Source organism: Sapajus apella, unplaced genomic scaffold (genome assembly GCF_009761245.1).
Source record: "Sapajus apella isolate SASKATOON/1434 unplaced genomic scaffold, GSC_monkey_1.0 scaffold164, whole genome shotgun sequence".
NCBI classification, from domain to species: Eukaryota; Metazoa; Chordata; class Mammalia; order Primates; family Cebidae; genus Sapajus; species Sapajus apella.
In genome coordinates, this window is record NW_022437104.1 from 1,454,705 (window position 1) to 1,463,595 (window position 8,891).

Sequence of the window (8,891 nt, forward strand, 5' to 3'; positions counted from 1 at the left end):
AACTCCTGAGCTCAAGTGATCCTCCCACCTCAGCCTCCCAAAGTGCTTGGATTGCAGGTGTGAACCACTATATCTGGCTCTTCCTCTTTTTATAGGGACAACAGTCCTATCAAAGTTCCACCCCGTGACATTATTGAACCTTAAATACCTCCCTGAAAACTCTGTTACTGAATGCAGTCACATCGGAGGTAAAGGCTTCAACTTGGGAATTTGAGGGGTGCACAATTCAGAATGTCACAGAGAAGGAATAAGAGGCTGCTGTGAAACAGCAGAGCCTACCTCTGGCAGCAGGACCAGAGACGTGATTTGCAGGGCCCAGTGCAAAGTGAAAATGGGGGCCTTTGCTCAAAAATTATTGCAAATTATAAGACATTTGGCCAGGCGCAGTGGCTCACGCCTATAATCCCAGCACTTTGGGAGGCTGAGAGGGGCGGATCACCTGAGGTCAGGAGTTCAAAACCAGCCTGGCCAACATGGTGAAACCCCGTTTCTACTAAAAATACAAAAAAATTAGCCAAGCGTGGTGGTGCATGCCTGTAATTCCAGCTAGTTGGAAGGCTGAGGCAGGAGAATCGCTTGAATCTGGGAAGCGGAGGTTGCATGAACTGAGATTGCCCACTGCACTCCAGCCTGGGCAACAAGAGCGAAACTCCATCTCAAAAAAAAAAAAAAAAGATTGTTTGTTTTTGTTTTTTTGAGACAGAGTCTTGTTTATCACCACCTCCAGGTTCAAGTGATCCTTGTGCCACAGCCTTCTGAGTAGCTGGTATTACAATGAGCACCACCATGCCTGGCTAATTTTTTTGTATTTTTAGTAGAGACGGGGTTTCACCATGTTGGCCAGGCTGGTCTCAAATTCCCGACCTCAGGTGATCTGCCCACCTTGGCCTCCCAAAGTGTTGGGATAACAGGTGTGAGCCACCACGCCCAGCTGGATTTTTTTTTTTTTTTTTTTTGACACAGCGTCTCATTCCATTTTTCAGGCTGGCGTGCAGTGGTGCAATCATAGCTAACTGCAACCATGAACTCCTAGGCTCAAGTGAAAGGTTTTACTTGATTCTTTGAGGACTTCTTTTTTTTTTTTTTTTTTTTTTTGAGATGGAGTTTTGCTCTTGTTGTCCAGGCTGGAGTGCAATGGCTCAATCTCACCTCACCACAACCTCTGCCTCCTGGGTTCAATCAATTCTCCTGCCTTAGCCTCCCGAGTAGCTGGGATTACAGGCACCCACTATCACCCCTGGCTAATTTTTGTACTTTTAGTAGAGATGGGGTTTCACCATGTTGGCCAGGCTGGTCTCGAAGTCCTGACCTCAGGTGATCTGCCCACCTTGGCCTCCCAAAATGCTGGGATTATGGGCATGAGCCACTGTGCCCGGCCTCACACATGTATATTCAACTGGAACTTTCTACTTGGATGTCTCATAGGCTTCCCTAATTTAGCATGTCTAAAATAGAATCCTGATCTTCCTGCTACCACAAACCTATTCCTCCTTCAGCCTTATCCAGCTAGGTTAATGGCAACTTGATCCTTTCAGTCGTTTGAACTAAAAACCCAAGAGTCGCCGGGCGCGGTGGCTCACGCCTGTAATCCCAGCACTTTGGGAGGCGGAGGCGGGTGGATCACTAGGTCAAGAGATCGAGATCATCCTGGTCAACATGGTGAAACCCTGTCTCTACTAAAAATACAAAAATTAGCTGGGCATGGTGGCACAGCCTGTAGTCCCAGCTACTCGGGAGACTGAGGCAGGAGAATTGCTTGAACCCAGGAGGCGGAGGTTGTGGTGAGCCGAGATCGTGCCATTGCACTCCAGCCTGGGTAACAAGAGCAAAACTCAGTCTCAAAAACAAACAAACAAACAAAAAAACCCAGGAGTCATTCTTAATACTTCTCTTACCTTTGGACTCAAATCTATTATTAAAACCTCTTACCCTCATCTCCAAAACATATCCTAAGTCTGTCCATTTCTCGCCATCTACACTAAGAAATCTTGGGAATGACCGGGCGCGGTGGCTGAAGCCTGTAATCCCAGCACTTTGGGAGGCCGAGGTGGGTGGTTCACGAGGTCAAGAGATCGAGACCATCCTGGTCAACACGGTGAAACCCCGTCTCTAATAAAAATACAAAAAATTAGCCGGACACGGTGGCGTGTGCCTGTAATCCCAGCTACTCAGGAGGCTGAGGCAGGAGAATTGCCTGAACCCAGGAGGCGGAGGTTGCGGTGAGCCAAGATCGCGCCGTTGCACTCCAGCCTGGGTAACAAGAGCGAAACTCCGTCCCAAAAAAAAAACTCATCTCCAAAACATATCAAGAAATCTTGGGAATCACTGCTAAGAAAAGCAAGAGAAGAAGGCATTTGTACTTTCCCAAATCAAGAGAGCAGCATGAGCCTGGCCAGGTGGCTGATGCCTGTAATCCCTGCACTTTGGGAGGCTGAGATGAGAAGCTTGCTTGTGCCCAGGAGTTCAAGACCAGCTGGGCAATATGGTGAGACTCTGTCTTTACAAATAATACAATTATCCAGGCGTGGTGGTGTGTGCCTATAGTCCCAGCTACTTAGGAGGCTGAGGTGGGGGGATTGCTTGAGGCTGGGAGGTTGAGGCTGCAGTGAGCCATGATCTCACCACTGTACTCCAGCCTAGTGACAGAATGAGACCTTATCTCAAAAAAAAAAAAAATAAAATAAAAAAAGCAGCATGCTTCCTGTACCATTGGCAGATTAGGCAGGGGTTTGGGAGGAAAAGTATCACAGTACTTGCTGCTATTTTATTTATTTTTTTTTTTGAGATGGAGTTTCGTTATTGTTGCCCAGGCTAGAGTGCAATGGCATGATCTTGGCTTACCGCAACCTCCACCTCCCAGGTTCAAGCAATTCTCCTGCCTCAGCCTCTCGAGTAGTTGGGATTACAGGCATGCACCATCATGCCCGGCTAATTTTTGTATTTTTAGTACAGATGGGGTTTCTCCATGTTGGTCAGGCTGGTCTCGAACTCCCGATCTCAGGTGATCTGGCCCCCCCACCTTGGCCTCCCAAAGTGCTGGAATTACAGGCGTGAGCTACCACACCCGGCCAGTACTTGCTGCTATTAATCATCACTGATGTCCACAGTGTGATAGGCTCACAATTCACCTTTTCATCTACTTATTCAAAGGAAGATTTTTAAAACTCCTCAAGGACATACACACACCTTCCCTTCCAGGGAGCTCGAGAGTGTGCTTATACCTTTGCATATTTGCACACATTGTTCTCTCACCTGCAATTTCCTCTGTTTAGCCAGCTCTTAACTCCTCCTCAAGTCTTAGTCCAAATCTACTTTCCTCTGATAACTATTTATTAAATGGTATCTATAGACCAGGCTGTGGTCTAAGGCGTTAGGGAGATGAAGAGACTGTCCATTCTCAAGTAGCTTCACAGGTTGGTATCAGAGAAAGAAACATAAAGGAACAGATGCTGCAAGGAGTTGCAGGTGCTATGACAGATGTCTCAATGTATTTCAACATGGAAATGTCTAGTTCTACCTGAGGGCATCAGATGAGTCTGGAAAAATAAATAGGTGTTCACCAGGTACAGAGAGAAGCAAGAGAAAAGATACAAAGGTGTGAAAAAAACAACCTGCTGAATACAAGAATGTTGAGCCAGCTAGGCGTGGTGGCTCAGCCTGTAATCCCAGCACTTTGGGAGGCCGAGGCAGGTGGATCATGAAGTCAGGAGTTCGAGACCAGCCTGGCCAACATGGTGAAACTCTGTCTCTACTAAAAATACAAAAACTAGCTGGGCGTGGTGGCACACGCCTGTAGTCCCAGCTACTCGGGAGGCTGAGGTAGGAGAATCGCTTGAACCTGGGAGGCAGAGGTTGCAGTGAGCTGAGATTGCACCACTGCATTCCAACCTGGGTGACAGAGAGAGACTCCGTCTAAAAAAAAAAAAAAGGTTGAGCCCTTCAAGATGGGCGGGGCATCAGGGTGGTGGTTTGGGTCGTTTGTAAGATGAGAATGGTAAAATCCATAGTGGGTAAATCACAAAGAAATGTGAATGCTGGGCTAAACAACTTGGGTATTTATCCTGTGGGAAAGGGAGAGTCATCAAAAAGATTTTGCTTTTTTTTTTTCTAGTTTCATTCCACAGATGAAAATGGAAAGGTTTTAACCAGGGGAGTGGCCTGGTAAATTTGCATGTTACAAAGATTCAGCTGTGTCAGTGATTTTCTGGAGCTGACTTCTACCAACTCCCTAGAAAAACATTTTTTAAAATGTCAGACATTTTGCAAGCTAACCGACATAATGTTAGTGGTTTGAAATTGGTCATAATGTGAATATTTACACTAGAGAAATCAGCAAATGCTACAAAAAGTCGAGTTTCTTTTTTTCTAGAGACTCTGTTAAACATTTTCCAGGACACAGTGGGCAGTGGCCATTGTAGCAGGTGGACTGGAAGAGGAAATTGGAGTGAAAGAGGCAAATGGAATAATCAAGAAGAGGTGGAGGCCATGCACGGTGGCCGACACCCGTAATCCCAGCACTTTTGGAAGCCAACGTGGGAGGATCACTTGAGCCTAGAAGTGCCTGTAGTCCCAGCTACTTGGGAGGCTGAGGCAGGACGATTGCTTGAGTCCAGGAGTTCAAGGCTACAGTGAGCTATGACTGCACCACTGCATTCTATCCTCAGTGACAGAGACTCTATCTCTATTACAATAAAAAAGGAAGTAAAAAGACAACCCATAAAGTGGGATAAAATAGTTTTAAATCATATATGTGATAAGGGACTAGTATCCAGAATATATAACAAACTCCTGCAGCTCAACAGCAGAAAGATAAACAACCCAACTAAAAATGGGCTGGGCGCAGTAGTTCATGCCTGTAATCCCAGCACTTTTCGGGCTGAGGCGAGAGAGTTGCTTGAGCCCAAGAGACCAGCCTGAGCAACATAGTGAGACCTCGTATCTGCAAAAAAAAATTTTTTTTTTTTTTTTTGCTGATTCAGAGCATCTGAAAAAAAGAAAAAAGAAAAGAAATTTTTTTTTTTTTTTTTAGAGACAGGGTTTCACCATGTTGGTCATGCTGCTCTCTAACTCCCAACCTCAGGTGATCCGCCTGCCTCAGCCTCCCACAGTGCTGGGATTACAGGCATGAGCCACCACGCCCAGCCTAAAAAAATTTTTTTTAAATAGCCAGGTGTGGTGCCATGCGCCTGTGGTCCCAACTGCTCAGGAGGCTGAGGTGGGAAGATCACTTGAGCCTGGGAGGTTGAGACTGCAGTCAGCTATGATTACACCACTGCACTCCAGTCTGGGCAATAGAGCAAGAACGTGTCTCAAAAAAAAAAGTAAAAATAATAATAAGCTACCTAAAACTGGGCAACAGGGTGGGGCGCGGTAGCTCATGCCTGTAACCCCAGCACTTTGGGAGGCTGAGGCAGGCGGATCACCTGAGATTGGGAGTTCGAGACCAGCCTGACCAACATGGAGAAACCCTGTCTCCACTAAAAATACAAAATTAGTGGGATGTAGTGGTGCATGCCTGTAATCCCAGTTACTTGGGAGGCTGAGACAGGAGAACTGCTTGAACCTGGGAGGCGGAGGTTGCGGTGAGCAGAGATTGCACCATTGCACTCCATCCTGGGCAACAAGAGCGAAACTCTGTCTCAAAAAAAAAAAAAAAAGGGCAACAGGTTTGAATAGACAGTTCTCCAAAGAAGATATACAAATGGCCAATGAGCACATGAAAAAATTCTCAACATCATTAGTCATGGGGAAATGTAACTCATGACCACAATGAGATATTACTTCCTACCCACTAGGATGGCTATAAAAACAAACAAACAAAACAGAACAATTATTAGTGATGATATGGAGAAACAGGAACCCCTGTACGTTGCTGGTGTTAATGTAAAATGGTGCAGCCACTGTGGAAAACAGTTTGGGTTCCTCAACAGGTTAAAAAGAATTATCATATGATCCAGCAATTCCACTTCTAGGTACATACCCAAAATGATTGAAAGTACATGTTCAAACAAAATTTTGCACATGAGTATTCACAGCAGCGCTATTCACAAAAGCCAAAAGGTAGGAACATCTCAAATGTCTATGAACTGACTTGGATAAACAAAATGTATGTCCATGCAATAGAATATAATTCAGCCATGAAAGGCAACGAAGCACTGACACACGCTACAACATGGATAAACCTTGAAAACGTGTGGCATGAAAGATGCCAGACATGAAAGGCCACATATTATATGATTCCATTTATATGAAGTATTCAGAATAGGCAAACTCATAGAGACAGAAAACATATTTGTGGTTTTAGCAGCTGAGGGAAGGAGGGAGTGGGGAGTGATTGCTTAAGGGGCATGAGGTTTCCGTTTGAGGTGATGAACATGATAATGGTTGTACCTAACATCACTGACTTGAATACTTTGAAATGGCAAATCTTGTGTTATGTGTATTTTATCACAACAAAAAATGGGAAAAAAAAAAGACAGAAAGAAATAAAAGGGTCTTGCGGAAATAGCTAAATTAAATAGCATTGTCCTCCAGGCAAGATGCTCCATGATATGCCAAATAGTGTAAGGAATGGTCCAGAAACCTGTGAAATCTGCAGAGATGGCTAAATGAACATCATAAGCAAGTCTCAACAGTGTAAATGTGGAAGTTACTGTGATGAAGATGGGACCACCATCCTTCAGCAAGAAACAGCCTAAAAACACTCATGTATGTACCACAGACTGTTCTAAGCCCTTTACAAAATTAAACTAATGGTATCCCTATAACAGCTTTATGAGAAAAGTGCTATTATTATTCCCATGTGGTACCATGTCTAGGTTGATGATTAGACCACTAAGGAAGGAGTATGAGTGTATTAGTTTTTCTTCTTTTTTTTTGAGATGGAGTCTCACTCTGTCGCCCAGGGTGGAGTATAGTGGTGAGAGCTCAGCTCACAGCAAACTCCACCTCCTGGGTTCAAGTGATTCTCCTGCCTCAGCCTCCTGGGTAGCTGGGATTACAGGCGCTCATCACCATGACTGGCTAATTTTTGTATTTTTAGTAGAGTCGGGGGTTTGCCATGTTGGCCAGGCTGGTCTCAAACTCCTGACCTCAGGTGATCTGCCCACTTTGGCTTCCCAAAATGCTGGGATTATAGGCGTGAGCCACCATACCCGGCGTGATTGTATTAGTTTTCTATTGCTGTTTAACCAATCACCATAAATTTTGTGGCTTAAAACAACACACATTTATTGTCTGTTTCTATAGGTCAAGATTCTGGGCACAGCTGAACTGGATTCTCTAGAGTCTCATCAGGCTGCACTACAGGCGCTGGCTCAAGGGAGAGTCTTCAATCCCAGTCTTTCTTTCTTTCTTTTTTTTTTTTAATAAAGATGGGGCTTCACCATATTGGTCAGGCTGGTTTTGAACTCCTGACCTCAGGTGATCCGCCCACCTCAGCGTCCCAAAGTGCTGGATTACAGGCATGAGCCACCGCGCCCGGCTAATCCCAGTCTTTCAAAGTGGACTCATATATAACATAATGTTATGTTTTAAGTGATATCTCATCACCTTTGCCATATTATGTAACCTAATGAAAGCAGTGACAACCCATCGGCTTTTCCACGTTCTATTGGTTAGAAGCAAGTCTGCCTAGCTGGGCGTGGCTCATGCCTGTAATCCTAGCACTTTGGGAGGCCGAGGTGGGTGGATCACCTGAGGTCAGGAGTTCAAGACCAGCCTGGCCATCATGGTGAAACCCCATCTTTAAAAAAAAAAAAAAAAAGAAGCAAGTTTGCCTATACTCAAGGAGACATGATACAAAAGCACGGACATCAGGAGGTAGGAATCTGTGGACGTCATCCTTAGGGTCTGTCTGCCACAGTGATTGAGCAAAGCAATTAATTCTGGGTCCCTGAGATTCAGGATATTTTAAAATTTCTTTTTATTTTTTATGTCCTTTCTTTTCATTAAAAAACTTTTTTCTGGCCAGCCATGGTGGTTCACGCCTGTTGGAAACCGGTTTATAAAGTCGGGAAAAATCCACACCCACACTGAGACAATGGATTACTCAGCAAGGCTAGTTTTACTTCCTGCAGGAAGGGTGCAACTCGCTGGCAGTCGTGCCATGAGAGCACACCTGAACAAGGAGACAGGGACATTTATAACTTTCATAATCTGACGCAATTGCCCTACTGCTGTGCCTAGTTTCCATTGGCCGGAATGGGACCTCACATTCTATGCTTGACTCGATTGGCTAAAAGCTTGGAAATTTACTAAAGAAGTAAAGGCAGAGGAGAACAAAGGAAAAGAGGAAGCAACTTGAGGAATGCTTAGAGAAGTGATAACATTTTCAAATAAGGAATGGGAATAAGCTTTGACCTAAGACTTGCCTGGGTTTGTCCAGGCATGTTAGGGCAAATATCTAGGTTAAAGTGTAAGAACTGGCTGGGCACAATGGCTCCTGCCCGTAAGCCCAGCACTTTGGGAGGCTGAGGCGGGTGGATCACAAGGTCAAGAAATCGAGACCATCCTGGCCAACATGGTGAAACCCCGTCTCTACTAAAAATACAAAAATATGCCAGGTGTGGTGGCACATGCCTGTGGTCCCAGCTACTTGGGAGGCTGAGGCAGAAGAATCGCTTGAACCCAGGGGGCAGAGGTTGCAGTGAGCAGAGATTGTGCCACTGCACTCCAGCCTGGTGACAGAGCAAGACTCCGTCACAGAAAAAAAAAAAAAAAGTGTAAGAACTAAGAACTCGGAATGCACTTACTTCTTTATTATGACTAACAGCTACTTTAAGATTATTAGCAAAAGCTTTAAAGTAAATTAACCTTTGAAGAAACTATTATTTATTGGTAATGAACTAGGAGGAAAACTTTAAAGAGGAACCTTTTATTTATTCTTATTT